The sequence below is a fragment of the Macrotis lagotis genome, chromosome 6, assembly GCF_037893015.1.
Source record: "Macrotis lagotis isolate mMagLag1 chromosome 6, bilby.v1.9.chrom.fasta, whole genome shotgun sequence".
Taxonomy (NCBI): Eukaryota; Metazoa; Chordata; class Mammalia; order Peramelemorphia; family Peramelidae; genus Macrotis; species Macrotis lagotis.
The window spans coordinates 130058354-130075255 of NC_133663.1; the positions used below are offsets into that span (position 1 = coordinate 130058354).

General features: G+C 36.5%; 1 long non-coding RNA gene across 1 annotated transcript; it reads left to right on the forward strand.

Moving 5' to 3' along the window:
- Window positions 1–1097: 1097 nt before the first annotated feature.
- Window positions 1098–11070, forward strand: LOC141491830 (uncharacterized). Its single transcript, XR_012469787.1, has 3 exons — window positions 1098–1201; window positions 5010–5049; window positions 10859–11070. It is a non-coding gene; the product is annotated as an uncharacterized LOC141491830 (long non-coding RNA).
- Window positions 11071–16902: the final 5832 nt, after the last annotated feature.

Below are 16902 nucleotides of genomic sequence, written 5' to 3' on the forward strand. Positions count from 1 at the left end.
ATGATGCTAGGAAAGAGAACAGAAAGAAAGTTCCCATGGTTCCTAGAGGAAGTCAGCTCCATACCAAAGTGATGCTCCAAACAATAGGCACCTCTCAGATCATCCTTCAGACAAAATGTACCTTCTCCTCTACCCCCAAATTGCCAGTTCTAGAAACATCATAAAATTATGATTGCTATGAACATCAAATGAAACTTTATAAATATATTAATCATCTAAAAATATACATATACAGGGGGTGGCTAAGTGGTGCAGTGGATAGAACACTGGCCCTGGAGTCAGAAGTAACTGAGTTCAAATCTGGCCTCAGACACTTAATAATTACCTAGCTGTGTGGTCTTGGGCAAGCTACTTAACCCCATTGCCTTGCAAAAAAAAACCCTAAAAATAAATAAAATAAGAAATAAAAATATACATATACATAAGTGTATATGTGTATATCTCTTGTTATTTCCAGTATATTATTGTATCTTTCTAAATTTCATTTCATTTTTAATTTAGGTAATAAAACAAGCATTTCCATAACATAGTATAATAAAAAAGATGATCATACATGAAACTGCAAATCTATCATGTACAATTTGCTATTCCTTTTAAATATATAAAAGTTATCATGTAAATTTTTTTCTTTCCTGTTTGCCCTTGAGATGGCTACCATTAGAAACAAATATGTATACCTGTATTTTTGTGTATATGTATATATATATATATTTACATATGTGTATGTGTGTATTTACATGCAGATGTGTGTCCATGAATATGCATTATACATATATATGTATCTGATGTGTATGTGTGTGTATAAAATCATTCTATACATATTTCTATTCATCAATTTTTTTCTCTAGATGTAGATAGCATCTTTCTTCATATGTCCCTTGTAGTTAATTTGGGTATTTATAATAGTCAAAATGACTTATTTGCTCAAAGTTGTTCTTAAAACAATTTTGCTGTTATTGTATACAACATTCTCAGATGAAGATACAATTGTGTCTCCAAAATTTACCACTCCTGACCCCCTAGACCTTAAGAGACAATTTCTCTACCAGGGCTAATCTGACAAACTAATTGGAAAACAATATTTTTATATCTCTATAGGAAGTTTTAATGTCTTAATTCAAAAGAGTGAATTTGGCAGACTTTCAGGACATAAGTCCCCTCTACCTTAAGCAACTAACTGCCTCCTCCAATTGGATATAAGGTAAGACTTGTTTATGTCTTAAAGGTAGATCCTACATTGGAAAAATCACCAGATTGTTTTCATCTGCACTTCCCCCCTTACTCAATTCAATTCATTATGCATTTATCAAGTTGCTTCTATGAATCAGGCACTGTGCAGATACAAAGAGGCAAAAGATGGTGAGCTCCTTGAGGGCAGCAACTTTCTATCTAAGGAGACAATACGCAAAAAAATATATGCCAAACAAACTATATACAGGTTGCATGATGATGATGATGATGCTTGTCCTTCATTCTTTTTTTTTTCAAGGCAATGGGGTTAAGCAGCTTGCCCAAGGCCACACAGCTAGGAAATTAAGTGTCTGAAGCCAGCTTTGAACCCAGGTACTACTGACTCCAGGGCCGGTGCTTTATCCACTGTGCCACCTAGCCGCCCTTGTCCTTCATTCTTGAAGAAGACCATGACATCAGAAGAGATGATGCCATGACAAGCACATGAATTGGATTTGGGTGAGGGGGCCTGTACTAAATCACCATCCTCACTTTCTCCTCCAGAGCTATCTGGGACCATGGTCAGATTTAAATCACGATGACTGGAGATGGTCCTGGATGCGAGGCAATCAGGGTTAAGTGACTAGTCCAAGGTCACACAGCTAGTAAGTGACCAATGTCTGAAGCTGGATTCAAGAAGGCAAAGAAATTAAAAGGGGTTAGAGGAGGTGTCCTGAAGGAGGTGAGATTCTAGTTGGAAGTTAAAAGAAGCCAGGCAAATTTGTAGTTAAAGTGGAGGGAGAAAGTTCCAGATATAAGGGACAAGATATGGATCCAAGAGATAGCATGTCTTGCTTATGGAACATCCAGGAGATGTCCATGTCACTGAATTGAAGAGTATATAAGTTAGAGAACAAGGCGTAAGAAGTCAGAGGGTAGCTTATGAAGGACTTTGAATACCAAGCTGAGCATTTTGTATTTATATCTGGAGGCAATAGGAAGTCACTGTAGTTTATTCAATAGGGAGGTGACATGATCAGATCTATGTTTTTTAAAAAATCATTTTAATGGCTGAATGGAGAACGGATGAACTGAGAGAAACCCAGACAGGCAGATCCACTAGCAGACTATTGCAGTAATTCAGGTCTAAGGTGATGAGAACCTGCCCAGAGTGATGGCAGTGTTAGAAGAGAGAAGGGGACATGTTACAGTCATGTCACATAGATGAAATCTACAGGTCTTGGCAAATGCTGGGATGTGGAGGGGAGGGAGCAGAAAGCATGTGGAGAAACAGTGAGGAATCCAGACCTGAAGGATGTGCTCTACAATAATAGGGAGATACCAGGAGATTTTAGGGGGAAAGAAAATGAGTTCTGTTTTAAACAAATTGAATTTAAGATCTCCTGAACATCCAGTTCTCTGAAAAGCAGTTGGATATGTAAGACTGAAGGTAACAGAGAGATTAGGGCAGGAAAGGAAAAACTGTTAGTCATCAACAAAAAAAGACTGTAATTAAATCCTTGAGAACTGGGGACTGATATTCATCTTAGAAGTAGACGAATGCTCTGCCTAATATGATTTGAAAGGTTACCAAGAAGATCTTAGGGGTGGCTGGGTGGTACAATGGTTAGAGTGCCAGACCTGGAACCAGGAAAATCCAATCCAGCTTCAGACATTTACAAATTGTATGAACCTAGACAAGTCATTTAACCTGTTTGCCTTGATGATAGCAAAGAGCAGAGAGTATTGAGTCTGGAGTCATGAAGACTCATCTTACTGAGTTCAAATCTAGCTTCAGACATCTAATAGTTGAGTGACCCTAGACAAGTCATTTAACAATGTTTGCCCCTGTTTCCTCATCTGTAAAATGAGTTGAGGAAGGAAATGGCAAGCCACTACAGTATTTTTGTCAAGAAAACCCCAAATGGAGTGACAAAGAGTTATACAAGAATGAAAAATGACTGAGCAACAAAAAGGTCTTCCCTCCAAATGTCAGTTCCCATCAGCACATTGTGATGATCAAAATTCTGTTGGTGGAGCTTCATTCTTTTGAATCTTTAGAGAACCTTTATTATAATGCAAATGTCTTGAGAGGAGTAACATCTTCAATTTACTAGTCAACAATTTAGCAAGAATTATGAGATCTCTGCGACAAGGAGAGTAAGCCTCTGCTGAAGGAGAATGGAGAGTCTCAGAAGGAGGGGAATGAGTCCTGAAAGTATAGGGACACACACTAAAAACAAAAACAAACTTCACTTTTGTTATAATTCAATCTAACTTGGAGCTTCACTTTAATTATTCTCTCAACATATATTCCTCTGAGCCTATTTGTTTTCATGCAACAAATTGCTCTAATTTTCACATACTCAACTAAAAAAGAACAAAAACCTAAAAACATACTGGCATTGAGGTCATGAGTTAAAATGCAGAAGAACTATACAGAAAGAGATCAAATGTTCACAAATAGAGAGTACGGTATAAGAGAAAACAACACTGAATTTGAAATCCTAGTGCTGGGTTTAAATGTGACTCAGAAAAGTACTATCTTAAAAATCTAATACAAATCAAGCCTCAACTTTCCTCTGCAAAGTGATGGAGTTGGATTCAAGGGTCGGCAAACCACAGGCCAAATGTAGCCCTTAGCTCCCAGCTTGTGGTCACAAGATCTGACCCAGGGAGATGGGGGAGGTGGAGGTGACGGGTATATAGTTTCCCACACCCTGATTTGGATGATTTCTTTAAAGTTTCTCCTTACTTTAAGAGAGTTTCTATAAGAACCAATTAACATTAACTAAGGGATAGGAGAAAAGGTGAAAGTAAGCTAATAAAATGAGAAATAAAAATATGTATTGTCTCCTTTTGATACAGTGAGTATACTTTGTCATTTGATCTCCCAAAAAGGAGTTGCCCAATTTTGTTTCTTAAAACATTGTTAAAGTTATAATAAGAGCTATAGCATTATAGAATAAAAGCTAGAAGGAGCCTTAGCAGTCAGAGGGCCCTACCTGATGAGGCCACAGATTGAAAGAGGTTATGAGACTGGCCCATAGACACACAGTTTGAGAAGAATCAGAAGTTAGACTTGAACTTTGGTCTTTTGCATCTGCCATCTCCAGATCTAACACTCTAGTTACCACACCATGTTGATTCATTCTGTTTCTTCCTGTCACCTGGAACCTTCACTATTAAAATATGCAAATACATGCCCTTCTGGGCAGCTGAGTCAGATGCAGAGAGAAATGAATAGGGGAACTCTTCAGTGTGGGGAGGAAGGAAAAAGAAATATCAATTTTAGATGCATTGAATAGGGTAGAACTATTTTATCACCCCAAAACTGACCTGACCTTGACACTTCTCTTCTCTAGACACCCTCCCATTTCATTCTCTGAAACTCAGGTGATCTCCTTGTCTCCACAGTATACCCAGTATACTGTTGCTGTAATCAAAATGTCACATTCACCTTCACAGGCTGCAAAACTAATGAAGGTTTTTCCAGATCTCAGTTCAGCAAGGCTGACTTACAATAATGCTTAGGAGTCTAGATTTAGATATCTCCTTTCTTCCCAGTCATTGTCCTAAAGTACTTCATCAGGTGTTCCACCTCCTAGCAGTCCAGTCACCCCAATATTTCACTCTTTATAGCTAATGCTGCTTGCTGAATCTGCCACTTTATCCAGGTCACACGATAGCTCTTGAGGGGATTTCTATCCTCATTGGACCCCATCCTCTTTCAACTAATACCTGAAAATTGAGTCTGAAATAGAGAAAAGATAATATAATAAACAGAATATGAAAGATTGACTTAGAGATTGATCTGGTTAAAATTTTATATTTTACAGGATTGGAGGTAAAGCCCCAAAGAAATAAAAGTGACTTCAGGTAAGTTCATATAGCTGGTCAGGAGCAGGATTTATGTTGCTGCATTATCATGTCATATTGTTGAAAACAAAATTGAATTTCTTTTCTCTAGCACATAAAATAAATATTTCTACAAAAGGAAAGCCTACAAATCTTGATAATTTATAGAAATAACAGTTTCTCAAAAAATAAAATTTTAATTTAGCAACCTTGTCTTGTCCATATATTAAAGCAAACTCTAGTCATCCACTCTAACTCGAAACATGAATTAGAATACCCACTACAATATACCCTTTTGCTTGAAGACCTCAAGTGAGGAGAAAGTCACTATTTCCCAAAGCAGTCACTTCCGTTTTTAGATAATTCTAACCATTAGTAATATTTCCCTTTAGTCAAGACTAAATATGCCTCTCTGAAGTTTCTACCCTTGTTCTTTCCTAGTTGCTTTATCTAGGGTCAAGTAGAAAAGTTTTATCACTCTTCCCCACTATCTTCAAACATTTTTACAAGAGCAATCATGTTTCCTCCAACATTTTGTCTTCTGGAAAAGTAACTCCATTTTCTTCAGCTGATGCTCATATAGTTCTAGCCAGACACTACACTCATTTGCTATTACTGAGTGTGTCCTCTGGCCACTATCCCTCATATCTATATTCTTCCTAAAATGGAGCACAAATACTCCAGATATGAACCTACATCAAAGGTAGCAAGATTAACTCCTCTGTAGTCCTGGACACTATTTCTATCAGAATGTAATTTAAAAACATTTAAGCTTTTTTGTCTGTTTATATCACACTGGAGGAAGGAAAGAAGCATTCCTTAATCATCTACTATATGTTGGGTGCTTTACAAATATTTTCTCATTTGAGCCTCATAACAACCCTGGGAGGTAGGTGCTATTATTTGCCTCATTTTACAGTTAAGGAAACTGAAGCAGGAAACAGCTAAGTGACTTGCCCAGAGCTAAGCGTGCATGAAGTTTGAATTTGAATTGAAGTCTATCTGACTCCAAACTTAGTATTTTATCCATTGCATCACCTCAAGACCTCAAAGCATTGCTAAACTTCCAGCAGAGTACAATAGAATTGTATTGAATTTCAAGTCAGAGGACATTCATTTGACTCTAGCTCTGCCATCAGATAGCTGTGTACCCTTGGTCAAGTTGCTTATCCCCTTTGGACCTCAGTTCCCTCATCTGTAAAATGAGAGGGTTAAACTTGTGATGACTTCTAAAGTTCCTTTCAATTCTAAATCTAGGATCCCAGATTTCACTAGATCTTTTTTCAAATCATCTAACTTCTTTACTTTGATGTTACAAAATTGATTATTATGAGCCTAGGTAAAAGTGTATTTACAAAATTAGTCCCAAAATTCCAACTTATAGAAATCTTTCTGGATCCTAATTCTTTTATCCAACACATTCACAATCCCTCCAGATTAATGTCATTTATAAATTCGACAAGCATGCCACCCAAATCACTCATAAGAAATGCTAAATAACACAGGAACCAGGGGAGATATCTGGTCCACTCCACTAGAGCTGATGTTAAACAATTAAGTACTTTGTATCTGGCCATTCAGTTATGAATATAGCTACCTATGCCATTATATTGTTCCTGTCCATCTTTTCCATTAGAATAACACAAAAGACTGTCAAAAGTAATGCCAAAATCTATCTTAACTCTGTCAAAAGCAGCCTCCTGATGCACTTATATAGATAGCTTTATCAAAAAAAAAAGGAGGGGATGGCTAGGTGGCACAGTGGATAGAGCACTAGCCTTGGAGCCAGGAGTACCTGAGTTCAAATCCAGTCTCAGACACTTAATAATTACCTAGCCGTGTGGCCTTGGGCAAGCCACTTAAACCCATTGCCTTGCAAAATCTTAAAAAAAAAAAGTAGTAAAAAAAGGAAATTAGATTGGCCTGACACAATATGGTCTTTTGTTTCGTTTTGTTTAGTTTTTTTGGAGGCAAGAAGGGTTAGTGAATTGTCCAGGGTCACACATCTAGTAAAGTAAATGTCTGAGGTTGAATTTGATCTCAGGTCCTCCTGACTCCACAGTGATCTATTCACTATGCCACCTAGCGCCCTTTGAAGCTCTTCTTGATGCTTAGTGATCACTGCTTCCTCTTCCAGGTGTTCTTTTACTATTCCTTATTGATATTATTGAATTTTGCCAGAAATTAATGCTAAACCCATTATCTATAATTCACAGAATCCATTTTCTTTTGCTTAAATCTCCCATTGTCTTCAATCTATAAAAAATTTAACAGTGAGAGGATTAAGATTGATCTTGAGCCACTTAGCTATTAATCTCATTTGCAATTTATCTTTCCCTGTAATTGTATGAGTCATAGTTCTTTGTCTCTGAACTTAGTTCAGACCTCTATTGGCCTGCAATGGGTTAATTTTATTGTTTTAAGGAATTTAATTGACTTTGTGGAAGCATATGAACATGAGAGAGTCAGGTCTAGTATCTCTTTTTTTTTTTTTAGGTTTTTGCAAAGCAAAGGGAGTTAAGTGTCTTGCCCAAGGCCACACGGCTAGGTAATTATTAAGTGTCTGAGACTGGATTTGAACCCAGGTACTCCTGACTCCAGGGCCAGTGCTTTATCCACTGCACTACCTAGCCACCCCTGATCCACCAAGCCGCCCCCAATTGCCAAATTTTCAACCAATCATGCCATGGTTTTCCCTGCACCTCAGCTTATAATCACCCATATTGTCCTTAATCTCATGATGTCATCTATTCTGTTCTGTACTTTGTTTTGCATTCTCAAAAAAAAGTTATATTTTGTCTTTGGTATAAATAGAGGCAATCCATTGGCCTACTTATTAATAGGTAGAATGGGGTGGCTAGGTAGTACAGTGGATAGAGCACCAGAGTTCAAATCTGCCCTCAGACACTTAATAATTACCTAGCTATGTGGCCTTGGGCAAGCTACTTAACCTCATTGCCTTGCAAAAAAATATTAATAGGTATAATGCCCTATTAATAAATGTAATCTTGCCCAGAGATTTGCCTCAGTTTACCCTTTTCTTCCATTTAAATCAGTATTGCAATTGTTAAATTTGCTAGTTCTTTCAGGACTCAAGCATGTAGTTCACTTGGGCCTGGTGATTTGAGTTCAAAGATCATTATTTTCTTTATCCTTATCCTCCTATTTAGCTTGACTATCAAACCCTATTAGCTAGTTTTATTCTATCCTTTATCCAATATTAGTCTTTTTTGTGTTCTCATCATTCTCTTTTATCACTCTAACCACCTTCTGCTGCAGTTCTTGGCTTCCTTTCAATCTGCTCCTTTCCCCAATATTGCTTTAAGAAAAAGCATCACTCACTTCTCCCTCACTTCAGGTCATCCCACACATTAGCAAGACTGACACAATTCTTACTAGACATCATCCACTTGGGTATTACTACTCTATTGCCTGATTTCTCTTCATATTACATGCAGGTCTTTTTTTTAATCTAGGTTAGTTGATGAATTCTCTGTGCAGTTTCTTCTGACAACTTCTTTTCCCTCTTATAGGATTGCTTCCCTTTTTTGTGTGAATTTCACTCTTGAAAGCATCCCATTGCTACTGAAATGATAAATTCTACCAGAAGAATTTTAGTCTTTTGAAATCTTATCTCTTCTTTCACTTAACCCTTTTGGGGCTCCTAAAATATGAAGTGTCCAGATTTTCCCTGTTCTTTCACAAGTTCTAATTTGGCATGATCTCCTCTCCCTATGGATTCAGTCCTCTCCACTACAGTATCTATTCTTCCTTATTGTTGAAAATCAAATCTAAAACAAAATTTCCCTTCATTGATTCCTCTACCATTTGAAGGACATATTATCATTTACGTAAGTCAAAAATCTACTAACTGCTCTGCTTCTATATAGGGGAAAAGAGTCCCAATAGAATAATAGAAATTCCTCATTACTACCTTGTCTTTCCATACAGTTGTTTGTTTATATTAGATGATAGCAACACTTCTATTTCTGCTTCCCAATGGATTCTGGATTTCCATGCACAAACATCTTAATTTATGGTGTAATTATGTAACATCTCTTCTTTAACTTCTCCTGCTAATCTGAATAAGGGAAACATTTCCATGTTTTCATTCTGTAGCTACTCCTAATGGTATCCAGATCATATATGTATTTGCTGATGGTTCCCTCTTTTCCTCCTTCTAAGTGACTATGAATAAGCCAGTGGAGCACAGGCACTAGATAGTCCAATGTACTAGAAGACCTTTGTAGCACAGGCAAAGAGTCTCTTTTATACCCAAAAGTCAGTTGACCTCAGTTTAGAAAGGCCAGAGGGGTGGTTACCACTTGAGGGGGAAGTGGGAAAAGTTCAATTGGGATTTGGAGTCATTATATTTGAATTCCAGCTCTAATACTTAACATAGTCAAATTTCTTAACCTCTTTGGGTCTCAGTTACCTCATTTGCAAAACTAATTGGACTAGATGACCATAATAGTCCACTTCTTCTAAAGAAGCAGGATTTTAACATTTTGGGTCACAGTAATTCATGAAACCATCTAGTAAGGCATGAAAAGATTAGTAGCTGCATCCACAGGAGGAATACCCACATTAGGAAAATCATTGAGTCTTGAAATATTATTCTTATACAGAAACTTAAAAGTTATATTTGTTTTATTTAGTTCTACAATCTCCTTACCCACAGAGACCTTATCCAGGTCCTAAATGGTGGGTATGTCTCTTCTTTCTATCACTTTGTCCTTTCAACTTCTTAACTGCTAAGTATCCTGATTTAATAAATATAATATGTAAGTAAAGTCAGTAGGTGATAAGACATGAGGAATTTGATTTCACATATTTCATCCTCTCAGGATTTTGATAAATCAACAAGTATTTGTTAAGGGACATCTATGTTCACATTCTACCAAATACTTGGGATAAAAAAGAGGAAATCAAATAATCCTTGCTCTCTTTCTGTTGAGGAAGACAAGTATGTACTATACATGTATACCCAGAATATAAAATAAATCCAAAGTTATTAAGTAGAAAGTAGTCAGGAAAGGAGGATATTATTTAAAATGTCAGTAATTATTGCCAATAAGTAATAAGCGGCAAACCTTTTAGAAAGAAAAGCAGGGCATTGAAGGAGAAAGTTAAGAGGCAAGCTGAATAAAAAGAAAAATATCAAGTCAAAAAGCTGGAAGCCACTCTGAGGAAATGCAGTACAATTACTCTGAATATGAATCATTGCCCTTAGCATTCAAATAACCATGTTGTTTCCCTACATCAGCATAGATTTTGTTTGATTTTGAAGCAATTATTACATCACTTGATCATCTCATTAGTAAATCTTTATTTCCTCTCTTACCACACTTGATATCCAGATTTTTTTAAATTAAAACGAGTGATTGACATTGTAAGCATATACTTCTTTCTAGGAAAGTGCACACTGTGAAGCATGCAATGAAGTTTTCTTAGGGTAATGAAGGAAATACATTTGAAAATACAGATTGGGAAAATAGCCCAGTGATGCTTGGTACTGACTGTCTAAATTTACAGTTCTCTGGCTCTGACATTAAACAGAACAAGAAACTGATATGAAGGAAAAATAGTAACATAGATTGAACGGTAGGGGGGCACTTATACTCTAACCCACAAAAAGAAAATACATAATTACATGTACCACTCACCTATATTTTATCTGACAGTTTGCCAATTGAAATTCATGCCTTTAAATTAAAGAGACACCTCCTCATGATTCTTTTTAAAGGCAAGTTGTCTTTGGAAGGAGAATAAGATCAATTGTTAAAGTCTTGGTGTGAATAAATTAATTAATTTCTTTTTCCTGCTGCAGGAGCGTTTCCTCTGAATCATTGTGTGGACACTGTGTTGACACTGTGTGAAGGAGAAAGCTGTATATCAAATTCAACTCCCCCTACTTCCCAAGTTTGCCCATGGCCATCCTTGGAAAAGAAGACTTTCCTCTCACCAATGTAGCTGTGATGTTGTTATAAACAGCTAGAGTCATCCAACTCAAGGGCTGCTTTTTCACGTGGGTTGTTGCCAAAAGAGACAGCTAGGAGTTTCATGGTGGGAATGTTACTGTGCCAGATGGTGACCACACGAACTAGAGCTGGAAGCCAAAGGGTTGTTCAGCATGGATTTAGTTCAGATTTCATGGCATCTGTTCCCTGGGTAGAGCTGGGTTTTTAGATCTGCTGATGCAGCTTCTCATGGAGCCAATTCAAATGATGGATCAGCATCGGCACCTTCCACCACTACATAGGAAGCGCCAACAGCTCTCAGAGGAGACTACGATGTCCCCTGGAAAATCTAGAGGGCATTTTCCATTTTTTTAAATCCATCTCTTAAAAATATTGCACTTTCCAAGTTTACTTCCCCTAGTAGGAGCAGAGTGGCTATATCAGATTAATTAATATCGAAATATTTGCTAAATTTACTAATTTGTGGGGATGATCAAAAACCAAATTCCATTAACCATTATTGCTCCTTCAAAGTAAGAAGTGTAAAAAAGACTACATGGGAATCATATACTTGCATGAGAAAACAATTGTTATTGTTATTAAAAAAAACTAGTGATAATGACAATATAAGTTCACTTAGCATTTTCCTTTTAATAATTCTGCAAGGTTAGGTAGCACAACACTGAACAGGAAATAGTATTATACAATGGAAAGAGTATTGCCTCTGCAATTAAGAGGAACTGGATTCAAATTTTATGTCCTTAGGTCTCAGTTTCCTCATTGGTAAAATAATAATGTTAGACTAGCTAGTCTCTGAGGGCCTTTCTATCTCCAGTTAAATCTTTGATTCTATGATTATTTGCTTCATCTTAGACTGGAATATTATATGTCAATGTAGCTAGTTTAAAAGTTTAAAGCCAATTTAAAAGTTTAAAGCCAGTTTAAAGCTAGCTAAGTTTAAAAGCCAACAATAAAATCCAGATGCTCAGAAGTCAACAGCAGAACTCTTATACATTCTATAACACGTTGGTTTTTTGTTGGGTTGTTTTTTAGGTTTTTTCAAGGCAAACAGGGTTAAGTGGCTTGCCCAAGGCCACACAGCTAGGTAATTATTAAGTGTCTGAGACTAGATTTGAACCCAGGTACTCCTGACTCCAGGGCCAGTGCTTTATCCACTATGCCACCTAGCCGCCCTATAAGGTATTAGTTTTTGAAACATCACTGGAAATCATGAAAATATTCCGAGAGCAGAATTTCTGTTTCAATAGAATATCATTGGAGATGGGGGAGGGGATTTAGTATTCCACTAGAGTTCTATTGTCTTTATTTGTGTTTAAACACAAAGGGGACAATAAGCCCAATGGTTCAAGGCAGATTTTAGTTCAATATAAGGAAAACTTCCTTACTATTAGAGTTCTCCCAAATGGAAACTCACTGACTTTGTAGAAATTAATCCCTCTTCTCTCATATTCAATTGGCTATGTGACTACATTTGGTATGTTTTGGTAGAGACAAAAAGTTTGAGCTTGTGCCACAGGGTTTAATGAGAAGATCGAGAACTCTAATAAATACTTATTGAACTGAATTGCTTCTCAGGTTTCTGCCCTCTATACAATTTCATACCTTAATAAATTTCACTTTCAATAATTCAGTCAATAAATATTTATTAAGCACCTCCTATGCTAGATACTTGGGATACTAGGAAGGGAATTTACATTTTATGGCTTAGAATATCTGCCTTATTTTTCACTTCTTACTTGTGTAGGTAGACATGGACAAATAAGACAGGCAATGGGGAGTCATTGAAAATTTGGAATAGAAGATCTGTACAATCAGAACTCTGTAATAGTAAGACTGATTTTACAGTAATATTAGGACAGTAATATGGAGCAATGCCAAAATGGAGGTTGAAAAAGTCAGTTTGATACTATTATATAGCTGGAAATAATAAGGACCCGAGCTGTGAGTAAACTGACCTAGAGGGAATAAGGTTTCTATTCTGGGTGCCAAGGAGGGTGATGCTAATATTAATAGATTTAAGGAGTTTAGAAAGATGAGCTCATCTTTGGATGAGTTTGGAAAGGCAAGTTTGGTTTAGTTTTGAAAATGTTGAATTTGATGGGCCCATAGGATATATCTGTGTGATTTTATGTGGACACTTGACCTCTCCAGAGATCAATTTCTTCCTCAATAAAATGAAGGTACTGTATGACAAATGATGAACAGGTAGATTTCAGAAAAATCTGTAAAGATTTACATGAACTGATGCTAAGTAAAGGGAGCAGAACCAGAAAGCATCAAACACCCTACAGCAAATATGATAGACTTAGCTTGCCTCAGAAATACAGCAATCAAAGACAATTCTAAAAGACCTGGGTTGGGAAATGCTATCCACATCCAAAGAAAGAACTATGGAATTTGAATACTATTTTCACTTTTTAAGATTTCTTTATTGCTTTTTTTCTTCTTGTTTTTCCCTTTTAAGTTCTGATTCTTTTTTTACATGCATGACTATATGGAAATATATGTAGCACAATTGTACACACACACACACACACACACACACACACACACACATATATATATATATATATATCAGATTACTTGCTATACTAGAGTGAGGGGAGCAAACAGTGGAAAAAAAAGAGAACTTTACAAAAATACATATTGGTGGGACAGTTTGGTGGTGCAGTGGATAAAGCATCTGTCCTGTAGTCAGAAGGACCTGAGTTCAAATGCAACCTCAGACACTTGATACTTACTAGCTGTGTGACCTTGAGAAAGTCATTTATCCCATTACCCCATCCAAAAAAGTGAATGTTGAAAATGTTATTTACACATAATTGGAAAAATAAATCATTAAAAAGAAAAATGAGAGTATTGAACTAGGTCTTCTAGCTCTGTCATTTCCTATAAGACATCTTACAGACAGTTGCAAAAGCAAATATGTAACTCAAGAGAGAAATTTAGATTTAGGAGGTATCTTAGGAAGAGATAATGGCAGCTAAAAAAAAACTAAAATTGCCAAGTAAATTGGTGTATAGAAAAAAGAAGAGAGAACCTAGGACAGCACCCAAGTGGAGTCAAAGAAGGGGATTTTTTTTGATGGAGAAAATAGGCAACCATGTCAATGTAGAAGAGTTGTTGAGAATGAAGAATCTAAAGGGTAAATGTACTGAGTAGGATGCTCTAGAGTGCTGGAAGACACATTGACAGACCCTCTGAAGTCCTTCTTACCCTTCTGAACTTCTGCAGGTTAGAAAGTGAAAGATAGGCTAGAATATAAGGTCCTTGAGGGTAGAGACTGCTCAACTTTTGTGTTTGCACCATGCATAATGTTTATCATAGTACTTGATATTTGATTGGCACTTAATAGAGATTTACTGATTGACAATGAGGAAGTAGTGAACCTATAACTATCTCAAGAAATTTAGTATTAAAAGTATAATGAAAAATTGGATGATCATTCAAGTGGGTAGAGTAGTTGGGTTTATTTTTAAGAAGCAGAGATTTTGTTTTCATTAAAAGAAAAGGAGCAAGTAAAGAGTAGAGATTGAATATATGAGAGAGAAGTGATCATTGATTTTTTTTAAACAGGACCCTGGAGGAAGTCCACCAGCTCAATAGCTACTGCCAGAAGCTTCTTAGCAGCAACAGTCCAACAGGATGACAAGGTAGACAATTATCAGTTCTCATTGCTCAATGATCACTAGATCATAGGTTTGAAGCTAAAAGGATTTTATAAAGCCACTGAGTCCAATCCCTTCATTTTGCCTATGTGGAAATTGAGATACAGAGAGTTAAATGATTTGCTCCCAGAGTCCCATAACTTGTGTCCAAGATGAGAATTAAACGCAAGTCTTCCTGATTCCAAAAACAGTACCTTATCAACTATAGTATAACTACTTTTCATTCAGTGTTTATAGGGACTTGGTCTTACAATAAGATTCTTACAGTCATAGGTGAGTCACAAGGAGAGTGCTAATATAACTGCAGAGCTCCCTGGATCCAAGTTTTTGCTACCACATCACTCACTCACCCCCACTCCAAAGCACCAGGCAAAGTGAAGTGAACCAACCATTTCTTTCACCTATGTGTACCACCTCTCAAAGTGGTACATTGTGATCCAATTCAAATTGCTATCTCTGACTTCTTTCATTTCCTTCCTGAGTGCAGTGCTTTCTACCAGCCCTCTGGTTCACCACCAAGGTAAAACACAGAACAGGAAACATCTGTAGAAGTCAAGTGGAACATGACAGAATACCAGAATGAAAAATTACATATATGTATATGTCTGTGCCAATATAGTTGCAACGTCAACTATGGGCTTTTTCTGAGATGGAGAAAAAATATAGAAGATGTTGGGGAAGCCATGATAGTTCGTAGAAAAACTGGCAAAATGGAAAATCAAGATTTATGAACCAAAATAGAATAGGTATTTTAGAAACAATAACATTTCATGGATCCCAGAAAAAGGAGAAACCAGATAAAAAAGATCTCATAAATATGGGGCATTTCCAGAGCCAAGGAAAGAGCAATAAAGACAAATCTCAAAAAAGCATATCCTATATTCTACAGTAAAATATAGGAGCTCCAAGAAGTCCCAATTCTATCACTAAATAACTATGTGATATTGCATAAGTTATTCAATCTCTCTGGGCCTGTCTCCTCATCTATAAAAATGAGAGAGATAGACTAGATATTTATTTTTTCAAGGTTTATTCCTCCTCCAATATTCTATGATTATGTGTGGTTAGCTACCTGATGTGTCCTCATTTAATTTGAATGGAGCAAGAATTGTGAAGGGAGAATTTTTGTGTGTGTTCACCTGCTCAATCTCTGAGCAGAGAGAGATGTCTTGTGATCATAGACATGAAAAGAGTCATGGAATATCAAAAGTTAAAAGGACATTAGAAACCATATATCCCAATTCTTTCATTTTATAGCTATATCTATTAGGTGCAAGGAGTGTATTACTTGTCCAAGGTCATATAGCCAGTTAGTGATTCGTGGTAGAGCTGAGACAATCCAGGTCTCTTAACTCCCAGCCCAGAGCTCTTTTCAAATTAAATTGCAATTGGAGAATTTTAAAGGAAACTTCTTTATCGGTAGCCTGATAGTGAGCTTCATGAAACTTTGGAGAATTTAATATATACCCTTATCAACCATAAAGACTCTACCCCTTTATCCCAGCGCATGGTGGCAAAACAGGTTCATGTGTTTTAGCCAAGCTGAAAAATTGTACTCCCTGTGTATTGTTATTCATAGGAACTACTAATCCTTCACTGTAGCAGATAAAACTTGAGCTATTGTAAAATGATAATGATAATAACAATAACCTATATGCTATAGAGAGAAGACCTTCATGTTTTTAAAAATTCAAAGAAATTATAAAAAAGCAACATGAAAAAGTAACCCTCATTGTGACCTACTGTGTATCTAACATAGGTGACTGACTAGTTTTCCTGATCTTAACTCTGCTTTATCCTGACCTCTGATCTATCACCAATGTAAAAAGGAAAGGGGGGGAAAAATCACTAAAATCACAGTCATTTCCCATGCAAATGATAGAAATAAATAAAAGCTATATATTTTCTGATAGACAGTTTTAATATTGGATTTCTGTTTTGCTTTTAAACAGCTTCTTCTTTCTTTAGTGTAAGCACAAGGTCACAAGCACATGACCAAAAGGATACACAGTTCTTAAGAATTACATTCATATGGTAAAGTCCAGGCCCAAGATACTCATTCTTCTTTTCAAAACCTTTCACTGAAATGTTTTTCTTCCAGTGTCTTGTTCTTCCTGTTCTTCCCATTTGAGGCACAATTGCTCAACACCTGTATTAGTAGCTCATCCATCTGTGATGGATCATTATAATTTAAACATATCTTGGAATCTGGACCACAGTTTCCT